General features: G+C 36.2%; 1 protein-coding gene across 3 annotated transcripts in view; it reads right to left on the bottom strand.

The window, feature by feature from the left end:
• The window catches only part of TUSC3 (tumor suppressor candidate 3), a 264,065-nt gene that overhangs the window by 176,445 nt on the left and 71,709 nt on the right, over nucleotides 1-15,911 (bottom strand). The window lies entirely within an intron of this gene.

The following is a 15,911-nucleotide window of genomic DNA, read 5'->3' as shown; positions in this document are numbered from 1 at the left end:
ATGACGTCTCTCACTAGGCCTCATGGCCTAGAGCTTGGGTTTGGTATATTAAGAAGCCTGGGTTTGACTTTGCCATAAACTGTCTTTGCCACTGGCTATGAAACTTCTCTGGAGATCCTCTGGAATTCCTCATCTGCAAAATTAAAGACTTAAAGAGATAAAGGCCTGAAACCACAGCAGAGTGAAAAGTCCAATCAGAAACTCCTGTGTAAAGCATTGGCAAGCTGTACACTGAAATTATCTAAGATAATTTTAAAATATCCATAAATGTCATCTATCATCTCTTTTACTACACAATTTGTGACCTCCTAAATACTAAGTCAGATGCTTTTAACAGAACATTAATAGAGTGGGGCCTAACTCAAAATTTAAATGGAATTTTCAGAGAAGCATTATGAAATTACAGACAAACATTATGAAGTGAAATCTACCCCAACCAAAAATTTGGTCAAGTCTACATTAAGTTAAGCTCAAGTTGATCTGTTCTTTCCTATTCTATCCTCCCTAGGGACAGCGAGATTTTATACTTATTTCAAACTTTTCCAAAACAAGTTCTAGAATCAGAATTTCGTTCATGGCTTGGCTCAACCGTTAACTCACTTTTGGTAGGACACTGATTATATCACTTAAGTTGTCTAAGGCTAAATGCTTATTTGTAAGATTATAATGATTATGATAAAAGATGTACAAAAAACAAATAAAATACTCAGATACTCATTTTTTCCTTATACTGTAAAGATATTTTAAAAACTTTATGAACCTAATTAATATAGGTTATAATAACATTAGCTTATAGATCTAGTACATTACTTATAAATTCCAATGTGGCAGCAAGTTAATTGTCTATCTCGAGGCAAATTTAACATTAATTTAAAATTTAAATTGTAATTAGCCTCTATAACCTCATGTTAAATCCCTCTTTATACTATACTTTTCCTTCCTAAAACTTCATCTTTATGTTTCTAATTGATCAGCTTACCAGAATTGATCCACATGCTAATCTTAACCTATGCCATTCTCTAAAATAGTGCTTCTCCAACTTTAACATGCATATGGATCATTTCAGGATCTGGTTAAAATGTAGAGTCTGAATCAAAATGTAAACAGTTTTAAATTCCCCAACTAAAAGTTACAGACTGGATAAATGGATTAAAAACACAAGATCTAGCTGTATGTTGCCTACAAGAAACTTGTGTCACCTGTAAAGACACATACAGGCTCAAAGTAAAGGTATATGCAAAAATATATTCCACGTAAATGGAAACCAGAAGGGTGTAGGAGTAGCTATACTTGTATCTGACAAACAGCCTTTAAATTTAGTAAGAAAATAAGAAGAGACATAGAAAGTCATTATATAATGATAAACTATACTCTGAATAGCCAAAGCAATTCTAAGCAAAAGAACAAAGCTGGAAGCATCACATTACCCAACTTCAAACAATGCAATAAGGCTACAATAACCAAAACAGCATGGTGCTAGTACAAAGACAGACACAAAGGCCAACGGAACAGAATAGACAATCCAAAAATAAATCCACATATTCACAGCCAACTGATTTGCAACAAAAGTGCCAAAAACAAACAATGGGGAAAGGACACCCTCTTCAATAAACACTGCTGGGAACACTGAATGTCCGTCCATTTGCAGAAAGTGAAACTGGACCCTGTCTCTCACCATATACAAAAATTAAGTCAAAATATAATGACTTAAGTGTAAGAGACCCAAAACTATAAAACTACTAGAAGAAAACATTGAGAAAATGTTTCAGGACATTGGTCTGAGCAAAGATTTTACTGATAAGACTTCAAAAGCACACACAACAAAAACAAAAATAGACAAATGGGACTATATAAAACTAAAAAACTTCTGAACAGCAAAGGAAACAATCAACAGAGTGAAGAGACAGCCCATAGAATGGGAGAAAATACTTGCGAACTACTCATCCAACAAGGAACTAATATCCAGAATACACAAGAACTCAAACACCTCAAGAGCAAATAAACAAATAATCTAGTATTAAAATGAGCAAAAGATCTGAATAGACATTTCTAAAAAGAATACACAAATGGCCAACAAGTATCTGAAAAAATGTGCAGTATCACTAATCATCAGGGAAAAGCAAATCAAAACCACTGTGAGATAACATCTAATCCCAGAATGACAAGTAGCAAATGACAAAAAATAAATATTGATGAAGATGTGGAGAAAACAGAACTCTTACACACTGTTGGTGGAAATATAAATTATTACCCCCATTAAGGATAACAGTATGGAGGTCTCTCAAAAAACTAAAAACAAGAACTACCAAATGATCCAGCAATCAATCCCACTGCTGAGTATTTATCCAAAGGAAAGGAAATCAGTATATTAAAAAGATACCTGGAGCCCCATGTTTACTGCAATGCTATTCACAAGAGCCAAGATATGATATCAATTTAAATGTCTATCAACAGATAAATGGATAAGGAAAATGTGGCATATATACATAATGGAATATTAGTTAGCTATTAAAAAAATGAAATCCTGTCATTAGAAGCAATATGGATGAGCCCAGAGAACATTATCTTAAATTTTAAAAACTAAAGCAAAGAAAGATAAATACTGTATGTTCTCAATCATATGTGAAAAAAATTAGTTCATACAAATAGAGAGTCGAATTATGGTTATGAAAGGTTGTGAAATGTAGGGGGAAGGAGAGGATAGGGCGAGGTTGGTTAATACACACAAAATGACAGCCAGATAGGAGGAGTAAGTTCTAGTGTTCTATAGCACTGTAAGGTGAATACAGTTAACAGTAAGTTACTGTATATGTTCAAAGACCTAGAAGAGAGGATTCTGGATGCTCCCAATACAAAGAAATGATAAATATGAGGGATGATGGATATGCTAATTACCCTGATTTCATCATTACACATTGGATACATACATGGACATAGCACTCTGTACTCCATAAATATATATAATTATTACATGTCAACTAAAAGATTTAAAAATATGAAGGGACTGAAAAAACTGGATGCTTTTTTAAGGTAAAAGACGGAAACAGTAACAAAACAATCTTACAATGCTGCTTTAAGTGAAAAAGGTACCTTTCTGGAATGCTAGCATATCCAGAGAGAAGTTTCTTAAAAAAATAAAGTCAAGATCAGGATGGATACAGGGAGAGCAGTGTAAGGAATAAGGTCCACTAACAATTTCATTAGTTTCAGTTCTGTGCCATATTTAGACGAAACCCAACTTAAAAGTAGTATAATCCAATTAACACAGCAAGCTAATTATGAAATTACTATTAAATAATTTGTTTCAGGACAAAATAAAACAGAGCTTCTTTAATAGAAGAAAACATGTTAGGCATATCGAAGGGAGTAAGAAAAATTGGCTGTTAACATATTAAGAAAAACAGTGGGTTTCAAAGTGTGATCCCCCAACCAGCAGTTCTCAAACCTTAGCATCCATCACAATCACTAAGATGTCTTATTTTTTCCAAATTAAGAATTTCAAAATCAGGAGGTCAATGGGGCCCAAAAATTTTAATTCCAGGAAGTTCCCAATAATGCTGAATGTGGGAGTTTAAGAACTACAATGAAACCACTGCCTTAAACTAATGCTGTTATCACTTAAACACCTACTGATCCTGCTCCCCAAATGCTCATCCGTATCAGCCCTGGCTCCACAGCAATAGGTATGCTCTGCTTTGAGTGACAGATACTTGAACAGCATTCGGTTCTCCTGACTCCTACTGCATAGAGAAAATTGAAACCATGTTGCATTAATCTCCTAAGTTTCTCACTGCAAATGACCTGCATCCACACCACTTACCTCTAGCCCTGCTGATCTACATAGAAGTGTGTGCCCTCTCTAGGCCTGAGGTAATGCAACCCTCTTTACTCATGTTCCAGGAAACCAATTCATTCCCAGACCTTGATTAATCATTTAGCCCTCTTCTATCCCACCCTCAGATCTTACTTTAGTGGCTCCTTCTGATGTTTTCCTATAAAAGCGAAGCAGTCTCTCCATCCCACCCACCTAAGAACCAACTCCTCTTCTGAACCTGCATTGACTCCAAGTTAACGGTGTGGTTCCCCACCCCACTACTTATAGGAGCTGCTCTAACAGGTAGGCTGTTTGTTTTCACCTTGAATTCACTTCTTAACTCACAACATTCAGTCCTTCACAGTCACTACTAAGTTACATTGTTTTTGACCAACTAAAAATGACCTTTTAATAAGCAAATATATGGATACTTTTCTGACTTGACCTTATATGAACATAGTATTTAGCTCCGTTAATCATTCCATCTTTAAAATATTTTTCCTGGTTTCTGACATACCATACATTCCTAGTTCCCCTCGTAACTCCCTGACCACTTCTCAACCTTCTTCACTGATTTTCTTCAGAATTCCATTTCCTTCAGCCATCTTCTGTCTTTACTCTGTATGAATTCTATGGGTGAACCCATCTACTTTCATGGCTTTAACTATCCGCTTACGCATTATGGCAGCTATTATTGAGAGAGGAGAAAGGAAAAAACCCAGTCACGGTCATGCGGGCAGTTAGGGTGGGTCCTCAGTTGAATCTTTTCAAACAAAAGAACCGTCTGCAGGCGCAGACACTGACGGGCTTGACTACGACACTCCCACAGTCGAACAGATAAGAAAGGCTACATGGGTGACTTGCCCAGATATTCCCACAATGGAAAATTTCATCCCCTAAAACATCCACTGTAAGGGGAACAAACCAATAGGGAGTGAGTCAAGCTAAGGGTCCATGGGCACATTAGGAGGACAGGGTGGAGCTATAAGAAATTCACACCTTATGCAAATGAGATGCCCAGCCCTCATCAGTTTCCTATAAAAGCCTTTGCATTCAACTTCAAAAATGACAACCCTCTTCCAGGTCCCCTCTTCACAGCGGAGAGCTTTTTATCTTTCGCTTATTAAACTTTCGCTCCAACCTCACCCTTTGTGTCCACGTTTCTTACTTCTCCAGGTGGTGAGAAAAAGAACTCCAGGTGGTAACTCACAATAAGAAATTGCTACATTGTGGTGCACTGGCGAGACTGCTAACATTATCCATCTCAAATCTGTACCTCTCTCTTGAACCATTATTAAATGAAATTGCCAAGGACTTCAAATGCCATGGATCTAAAAGCGAACTAATGTGCCCCCCTATATAGCTCCCACATCTGTATTCCTAATGCCACTCTATTCCTAACGCCAGTTAGGCAACTGATGAATTGTTTACTCTATCCCCTTCTCTCCATTTTTAACATAGTAGCAGCAGCCTTTCATTCTCTCTTCCAATGTAATACTTTCATAACCTTGATTTCAAGAATCTTATTTTAGAGTATTTCTAACACAAAATTCTTTCTACACTACTGTAAAGGCTATCTTTTTAATACGCAGATATGTAATATCTCATATATCTGTATATTATCATTCAATGTCTTTATGTCTCCTACAATATAAGCTTCAAACACTTCAAATAGTATTTCAGATCTTTCAAGGCTTTGCCTCCAATTATATCTTTCCAGACTCACTTCGTGAATCCCAATAGAACCCTGTACATGTAAAAGATCCCACTATTTGAAATTCCCTCAACTCACCATACTTTCAGACTGCCTTACGTCAATGAATCCTACCCTCACTACCTGGGATTTTCCATTCACCGTCCTCCTTCACCAACCCCACCCATACACACATATTTCAGATCCAACGGGCAGCCTCCATCATGTCACACACTCTTCCTCATTGGTCAAAACTATATTGAGTAAATTACCTAGGAAGCCTTTCCACTTCTTACCATTCAGAGATACAGACTTCTCATTAGGTTATAAAGCAGCTCTATCAAAGCACTTACATTGCTGCTGTTAGTTTTCCCGTCTGTCTCCCTCACTAAAGAGTCTCTGAATAGGATCTACTTTCTTTACCTTTAGACTCCCCTGAACATGTAAGAGGGCTAGCACTCATTTAATGCATGATCAACGACCAAATTAATCAAAACAGGTAAGAGAATTATAAGACAATTCCTACATGTAAGCAAAATCTTTTCTTGTTTTTATAATACAAAAAAAGGAGGGGGGAAACAACAAAACAAACACCCCCATCCTTCTGGATCACTCTGCCTTTAAGTCAATGTTCTGCTGAGACTGCTAATTTTATAACTAACTACACACCAACACGCTTGTTCTCTAATTACTCAAATTAACCATAAAAATAATTTTATGAGGTTGACAACTAAGAATGTTAAGGAACTATTAAATAAGTATAACATCAATTAAACATCTAAATATTTTAAATTCCCACAGAAATATTAAAACAGTTAAGCTGCTGTGTTTGATTACACTTCCTTTAAGTACCTGTTTAAACAACATATTCTCACAAAATACTGCCTCTGCAATAGAGGACAAACTAGTGACACTATCTATCAAGAGATTTAATTCAGCACATCTGCTTACTAAGGTGATACTCCTCTTCCTTATTTCCCTTCTTGATTTTTCCTTCCAAAAACTCCATCCTCATTTTAAGAAAGACCTCTTCTCTAATAAAATAAGGGTTTGTGGGGTTTTTTTTTCTGGTTTTAGGATATACATAAATGGCTTACACTTCTCATAATGTACTCTTCCAATAGTTGCTTAAGAAAAAAATCCATTTTAATTGAATCTAGTTAAACCTCCCACACAATATGGCATGTACAACCTTGACAGTTGATCACCAAAAGTGAACACTTGCAGTACAAATTAGCTTGCTATCCTGCTATCCCACTAAGCACCCGATTCCATTTCAAAAAAATGACATTACAAAATTCTTCTTTCTTACATTGAATGCATATATTTACCATCCATGGGATCTAGTTTTGCCCTCTGGAGCTACAAAGAAAAAGCCTTAACTACAGAACACATTTTTATAATTCAAAGGGAACAATGATAAGCCTATTATTTTTCATGTTCCAAGCTAAACTTCGCAAATTACTTCCAGTAATCCTCATGTAGCATGACTTTCACTTTTTACCATCACTGTCTATCTTCTCTGCACTAGCTCCAGCTTTCAAATCTAAAGTGAGTTTTATTAGTTCTGCATTTTATTACAAAATGACTATGAACTTAAACCAAAAAGCATAGAAAAGAATTGAAAATAATTCTGAATTCTATAATCACCATGATCAAATATTAAATGTTTAATGTCTTACATTGGTTTTAAAATATTTCTAAAGTATACTATTTAATTTCATTTTTACGACATAAAATCTCGCCCTGTTTGCATTAGATTTGTTTAGAACAGTTCTAGTTTATTCTTATTGCCATGGGGTAATTTTTACTAGCATCTCCTTTCATTCTCAAATGTATTCCAGTTGTAGTGATCAATTTCGTGGTCACCTAGCTATATGTATCTTTATATGTTGCTGAAATCAAAATAAAAATGTACAGACAAATCTCTAAATATAACATTTGATTTGGGAAGCAAGAATTGCAATTTGGGGTATATATAGACTGAGTGGTCTTCCATATGTCTGAAGAACAAAGAGAAGGTTATAGGTTTTCTAAAAAGGAGAAGTGTTACATACCATATTTAAAGAAAAGTCACTGCCTCCAGTAAAGTTCTGGGGAGCTGGTGAGTGACTGTAAGGGATAAGACTAAGAGTTGCAGCAGGGTGTTCCAGCAGCTATTAGATAAAACTGGTTTCAGGTTACAGCAGGCAGTTTGAGCAGCAGGCTTGCAGAGCAATGTTATGTGACTAGGGCTTTATCCCCCTAGCCTCTTGACTCTGTTTTAGTTGGGTGAGCCAAGATTGACCCAATTTGTATGATCAACTTTCACAATGTTATTTATAGCATCTTTAATGTTTAGTCTCTTTGAGCTTTAATTTTTAATCGCCATTTAAAATGTAAACATAAATGTTTAGAAACGTATTAAGTGTAGATATTCAAAGTGGTCAAAATGTCCTTCATTATAGCATAAAGCTATGTAATCTTCAACACATTTCCAAATAACAGTAAAAAACAAATTCATAAAAGATAGGTTTAAGTCTCATCCTTCAAGTAGCTCCGTGTTTACACCTTCACAGAAAAAGCAGTGGATTCTTAATTACCTACCAAAAGAAAACTAGTTCATCAAGTAATGAACTAATAATCTAGTCTCTCATAAACAAGCAAGAATTCTGCACACATAATTCAAAAACTCTGATTCATTATTTAACAGGATATTTTTAATTAGAAAAATTAAAATGGAAACTTTAGTAACAGGTAGGTTCAAATAAAGAAATTTCATCATAACTTCTAAATTTCAAGAGGTAAAAGCTGAGATCAGTTTCAAAATCTCAAACAGTAATATTATTCAGTTATGATGTCAATTCACAATATATTACTGAATATATAAATCATAAATTTGACTATCCCTTTATAACACTTTCCCCAATGTAAAATTCATTTCAATCTTAGGCAAGGAAGCAATTTTTAAAGCCTGAACATGTGTAATTTCCACAAAAAATGATATAAACTATATGTAATATTTGCAAAAGTACCTTTCAGAAGAATTTATTTATTTTAAGGCAGAGTCTCGCTCTGTCACCCAAGCTGGAGTGCAGTGGGACAACCTCAGCTCACTGCAGCCTCCACCTCCTGGTTCAAGTGATTCTCCAGCCTCAGCTTCCAGAGTAGCTGGGATTACAGATGCCCGCCACCATGCCCAGTTAATGTTTGTATTTTAAATAGAGATGTGTTTTCACCATGTTAGCCAAGCTGATCTCAAACTTCTGACCTCAAGTGATCTGCCTAACCTCAGCCTCCCAATGTGCTGGGATTACAGGCCTGATTCACCACACCCGGGCCTCAGAAGAATTTTTGAAATAAAATATATATTATTATCCTCTTACAATGAAACAATGAATGTACACACATATATTAGATATTTAGCTTAATATTTAAATTAGTTGCCACATAAAAATTCCATTTGACTTGAAAAATAAGTTTGAATACCATCGCAAAATAAAATCAAGTAATTCTCACTTAATACAACACAATGGCTACGTGACAAACCAGCCTTAGTCCTTTTAAAATGTGTTAAAAATCAAGTACACAAAATCTACTTAAATTCCTATTAATTCCAAACATAAAGTAGTATAGGTTTAGATACAAAAAGTATACATCTATCCCAAAATTATTCAGTTCATAATGTCACATAAAATGTACATTTTAAATGACATTCTAATATTTTTAAACCATTAATTGCTATGCATAGGTTTACAGTAAGTATAAAAATTTTCTAAATAATTCAAGAAATATTTAAATAAAAATGAAGCACAGCAGAAAAAGAACCATCCCAAAGTTAAACTCTCTTTTCTCATTCACAATAACCTTAAAATGTAATAACACTAGAATAGTTTCACAGCAGGAGACATTCCTTATAATTGAAAGTATAAAGTTGAATATGTTTATTAGGTTCTAATTGGCTGATTGCTCTAAATGTTTTCCAAGTGATTTACACCTAGATAAAAACCCATTTGAACACAAAGTGTAACATGTAGCTTAAATAATGTTTCATTGATCCATTTCTCTGTAGTATAAACTCTCTCAAATTCTCAAGAGAAAATGAAAAAATGTTAGCTATCAAATAAAAGCTAGCTCTCATGGAAGCAACTATGGGTTGAAACCCTAAAAGTAAGCTTTGTGAGACAGTTAACAGAAAAATTACCAACTTATAAATCACTCTCAAGGGGTGAAGAGGCAGCTGAATGCTTTACTAAATAATACGTATTGTCCAGACCCACCCTAACCTAATACGTAAAAATAGAAAACAGTCTTCCTGTTACAGGAAAGGGCCTAAGCAACGGAGAGAGTCTGAAGAACACTGTTTTAGGGAGTAAATGAGAGCAGGATGACAACAAAACACGTAAGAATGTAAGCTGACCACTAAAATATAATGCCTCTTGACAACTCCATAATCTATACAACTTACCCATACTCATCATATTTATTTATAATTGTATACTTTTGGTAGCAACAATGAAGAATGCAAAACGTGGAATCTCTATAGATTGAGAAAGAGAAGGAGAAACCCAAGAGGAAGCGTGGGAGGAAGGAATTAGGGAGACACTATAAATTACTAAGGGCACTCACTGTGCACACAACACTAACAGGTGACTGTGAAATGGATTAACAATTGAATGCCAGTAAGCTTCCCTTGAGGGTGAATGCTGAACTTCTCCTGTTAGGTCCATCCAAGACAATAAAGGATTCAAACAAAAAAGTCTGGAATATCTTCCAGGAACAAAACATCACCAAAAAATGGCACGGAAATGCCTAAAATTACCTAAGAAGAGGACTGGCTTAGCCAACTTCTTCATTCTCTACCTTCTACTGTGAAGAAGATAATATGCTTTCCCCATCCTATCTCCCATATTTGGAACTGTCAGGAAAGTTGCAAGATGAAATGTTCTGGCGAAACAATTCTCCGTGACATTTCTGCACAGTTTTCTTCCAAAATAACGTTTAGATGATATTGGCGAAAAACAAAACAAACAAACAAAAAAAACAGGCTTCAGAAGCAGGGCTTCCCTGAGTCAGAAGACAGATTTGTTTTGTTTCCTCACCAGAATAATAAAGCTGTATCTCCTGCATGGCAAAATTAGAGGTTTGCTAGCAGCCCCTTTAAAAGTCTGAGGGTGCATAAACAACTTCCTCAGCTGTGACACTGAGACCCACTGAGTTAAAGCATCCAACAGCCGCTACCTCTGCACTGTCCTCAGGGGATGAAGGGGGAAGAAGAGACCATCTGAACCTGAGCCAGCTAGGTTCAAGTTCAGCTAACTACTGTGCTCTGAATTATAAACACATTGGGCTCCTTCTATCTTTAGCAGCAGAATCTATGGAAGTGTGGCAAGCCAATCTAGCCGTTCCCATCACACTCTTGTGTTGGAACAGCTTAACTGCCTGACACAAACAAGGCCAGTAAGGTTAAAGCTGGTAATTACCCTGGATGTGGATTCCACTGGAAGGCAGCTCTGACTCTTTCTCAAACAGAAGAATCCTAGGCCTTCCGGGAGTGACTCGACAGAATACCAAAACAAAAAAAAACTCTCTCTCTATATATAGATCTGTAGATAGATCTATATATACATGTAGAGAGTTTATAAACTATATATAGAGTTTATATATAGATCTATATATATAGATATATGAAGACTCTCTAGATATATATAATCTCTGTATATAGATATATATATATCTATATAGAGAGAGTACACTATCGTGAAGCAATAGTTACTATATCTATACATATATATATAGAGAGAGAGAGAGGCAGGCAGAGAGAGAGAGAGGCAGGCAGAGAGAGAGAGAGCGCGCGCACTATCCTGAAGCAATAGTTAAGCAAACATACTTCCTTCTATTGTGCTTTGCTTAACTGGGCCTCACAGACACCACATTTTTTACAAATTGAAGGGTGATAGCAACTCTCCATTAAGCAAGTCTATGGGTGTCATTTTTCCCACAGTATGTGCTCAGTCACTGTCTATGTCACATTTTGGTAATTCTCCCATTATTTCAAACTTTTTCCTTATTATTATTTTTATTATTTCTGTTATGGTAATCTGTAACCAGCAATCTTTGATGTTACTTTTGTGATCGTTTTGGGGCACCACAAACGGTGCCCGTAAAACATGGCAAACTTAATCGATAAATGTCATGTGTGTTCAGACTGCTCCACCAACCACCCATTCCCCACCTCCACTCTTCTCAGGCCTTCCTATTGCCTAAAATATAAAAACAATGAAATCAGGCCAGTGAATAACCCCACAATGACCTCTAGGTGTTCAAGTGAAATGCAGAGTCACAGGTCTCTCACTTTAAATCAAAAGCTAAACATGATTAACCTTAGTGAGGAAGTCATGTGGAAAGCCCAGACAGGCCAAAAGCTAGATCTCTTGCATCAAACAGACAACCTGTGAATGCAAAGGCAATGTTTTCAAGGAAATTTAAAGTGCTACTCCAGTGAACACATCAATGGTAAGAAAGCAAAACAGCCTTATGGCTGATACAGAGAAAGTTTAAATAGCTTGGATAGATCAAATCAATAATAATATTCCCCTAAACCAAAGCCTAATTCAGAGTAAGGCCCTAACTCTCTTCAATTCAATGACAGCTGAAACAGGTAAGGAAGCTACAGAAGAAAAATTCAAAGCTGGCAGATGTTGGTTCATGAGGTTTAAAGAAAGAAGCCATTTCTATAACATAAAACTCCAAGAAGCAGCAGCAAGTGTTTATGCAGCAAGAAGCTGCAGCAAATTACCCAGATTTAGCTAGCATAATTGACGGAGATGGCTATACTAAACAACAGATGTTCAGAGTAGACTAAACATCCTTCTTCTGGAAGGCGATGCCATGGCTAGAGAGAAGTCGATGTCTGGTTTCAAAGGACAGGCTATATCTGTTGGTAAGGGCTAATGCAGCTGGTGACTCGAAGTTGAAGCCAACATTCATTTACCATTCGGAAAAGCCTAGGGTTCAGTGCAATTAAGCTAAATCTATTGTGCCTGTGCTCTATAAAAGGAACAAAAAAGCCTGGATGAAAAACAGCACATCTGTTTAAAGCATAGTTTACTGAATATTTGAAGCCCAGTATTAAGACCTACTGCTCAGAAAAAAAGATTTCCTCTCAATATATTACAGCTCATAGCCAAAGCACCTGGTCACTCAAAAGCTCTGATGGAGAAAGAACACTGCATAAACTTAGTTGATAAAGCAGTGGCAGGGTTTGAGAGGACAGACTCCAATTTTGCAAAAAGTGAGACTACAGGTAACATTCTGTCAAACAGCATTCCATGTGACAGAGGAATCTTTCATGAAATAAAGAGGGAGTCAATGTGGCCAACTTAATTTGCTTTCTTATTTTAAGAAATTGCCAGTTGCTCCCACCTTCAGCAGCCAGTACCCTTATTGGTCAGCAGTCATCAACAAGAAGCAAAACCCTCCACCAGCAAAAGGATTATGACTCACTGAAGGTTCAGAAGATCATATTTTTTAAGCATTATAGCATTTTTAAATTAAGGTATATACACTTTTTAGACAGAGTGCTATTGCCCATTTAATAGACAACAATATGGTTTAAACATAACTTTGATATGCACTGAGAAACCCAAAAACGTGGTAACTCTTTATTATACTATTTGCTTTACTATAGTGGTCTGGCACCAAACCCAAGTCTCAAAGTTACACCTGTATTCAACTGAAAGTATAAAAATAAGCAATTTCATTAGAAAACAAAATTAATAGGGGTGGGGCGCAGCGGCTCACACCTGTAATCCCAACACTTTGGGAGGCTGAGGCGGGTGCATGACTTGAGGTCAGGAGTTCGAGACCAGCGTGGCCAATACGGTGAAACCACATCTCTACTAAAAATACAAAAATTAGCCAGGTGTGGTGGCGGGCGCCTATAATCCCAGCTACTCAGGAGGCTGAGGCAGGAGAATCCCTTGAACCTAGGAGGTAGAGGTTGCAGTGAGCCAAGATCATGCCACTGCACTCCAGCCTAGGCGACAGAGCAAGACTCCATCTCAAAAAAAAAAAAAAAAAAAAAAATACTAGTAGGCAATGGAATAGAAAGCAAAGTTTGCAAAATGTTTTACTATATATAAGATCAAACATATATTTTGAACAATCAGGCAGCTTCATGCTGCACCTCCACATTCCCAGAGGTATGCATTCACTCTCTTCTTTCTTCAGTATGAGAAGCACAGACAAAAGGGTACTTAAATCAGAAGAACAGCTTTGAAGTCAATTCTGCATTTGAATACCAGCCCAATTACAAGTTTCATGATTCCAGGCAAATTACTTCAACTCCTGAACTTGATCTATACAATAAAATCATGCTAAGGTTGTGATGATACTTAAATGAAATAATACATGTAAAACAGTTAGCAATTATTAAATTGTGGTTATCATCAGTTCAACTACATTAAAATGTAACAACAAAATATAAATCATTGCAGCCACTGAATTAAATCTAAACAATAGGCCGGGCGCGGTGGCTCAAGCCTGTAATCCCAGCACTTTGGGAGGCCAAGACGGGCGGATCACTAGGTCAGGAGATCGAGACCATCCTGGCTAACACGGTGAAAACCCGTCTCTACTAAAAAATACAAAAAAATTAGCCGGGCGAGGTGGCGGGCGCCCTGTAGTCCCAGCTACTCCGGAGGCTGAGGCAGGAGAATGGTGTGAACCCAGGAGGCGGAGCTTGCAGTGAGCTGAGATCTGGCCACAGCACTCCAGCCTGGGCGACAGAGCGAGACTCCGTCTCAAAAAAAAAAAAAAAAAAAAAAAAACTAAACAATTACATGTTTTTAAAATCATTTCCAATTTCTTCTTCCAAGCTCTTTTGATTCACACAGGGGAAAAAATGACATAGGCCTCTATCTGAATTTACGTATCTTCACATGCTATAAATATAGTTGCAGCTTATTTCAAACCAAAGAATACAATCTTTCAACCAATTTCCAGCAAGCATCAATTAGGAAAATTAGTCAACATTCAATTAGATATGTTTCAGTAAGAATGTGTGCGTGTGTGTGTGTAAAATATATTATAAAACAACACTGCTTTAACATTGGAAAAAGATACGGAGTGTTTTGTGAAATAAATTACTCTACACAGATGACACATGGCATAGAAAATCAGAACTCCCCTACAATGAGAAAGTAGCCAAGAATTGATAACCCGATGGACAAGCTATAACCAAGAGTAGTGATAATGTGGGAATCTTTTATAAACCTGAAGGTTCTATTTGAGCAAAATTTTCCCTCAATATATATAGGATCCAAAATTATTTATAATGGTATTTTATTTTTAAAGAAAATGAATTGCCTCTTAAGCAATGAAATGACTAAAGTAGTATGACAAAATTTTTAAATGCTGAATTTAAAAATTAGAGAAAAAAGCAGCACTAAAGCAACCAAAGCAACATTTATAAACCCTTGGTCCGCACTAAATGGATTACAAATCATACACAAGAGTGTAGCATGGTATTTGAATACAAACAGACAAGAAAGAAAAATTTTCAACTGAGATTCCTAAAAATTATGCTAATCAACAAAAATGCATCAAACACTATGTATCCATTTTCCAACCCTCTACCCCACCTCTAACTCAGGTGACCAGATGTCCCCATTAGTCCACGGAGAGCCCCAGTTTGCTCCTAACATCTCAGTAAAATTATTAATTGCACTTTATTTCTCTTCCACGTGTCCTGGTTTGAATGATAAATTATTTAGTCACCCTCCTTCTAAATACCTGGCTCCTTCTGACCACAAGCTATTATCTTTGCCCAGGTCCAGATGTCAGGATAATTACACATATATTCTAAGACAAGTTAAATAAACTTTGTGTGTGTATATAATAATGTAGTTTCATTATCATGATGCTGTAATTTTTATCTCAAATTCACAAGGAAACTCTCTGATTCTCACCTCAATTCATCTACATTTATAGAGTATATTTTTTCTACGAAAATAAACTGCCCATGTATTTTCCAGCAAGCAGCAGTAAAAACTACATAGAGGTATAACAGTGCAAGGGAAGAATGACTGAAAGAATTTAGTAGCTTCTCTATCTTACAGTACTAGGTATGCCAAATGTAGAAGCAGATGGGACATTTTTTGTCAACAATTATAATAAACATTTCGCATGATACTCTCAATCCTACAGTAATAAAGGAAACACTGATTTTTCATAATTTTTAAAATTTGATCATTTACTATATAACAAGTCACACAATGACTTACCAAAACTATCTAATGTAAACCAGGTCTACTTGGCAATATTTACTAAACAAAATAGTTATTTCCTCCTGAATGACTAAAGAAAGTAGTAAACCCATGTGCCTTGCCAGAAAACCATGAGGTTAAAGCTTAGAATGAAATA

Source organism: Rhinopithecus roxellana, chromosome 9, assembly GCF_007565055.1.
Source record: "Rhinopithecus roxellana isolate Shanxi Qingling chromosome 9, ASM756505v1, whole genome shotgun sequence".
In the NCBI taxonomy this organism is placed as follows: Eukaryota; Metazoa; Chordata; class Mammalia; order Primates; family Cercopithecidae; genus Rhinopithecus; species Rhinopithecus roxellana.
The sequence above is the reverse complement of the archived record's forward strand: the minus strand, read 5'-3'. Positions and strand labels throughout refer to the sequence as shown.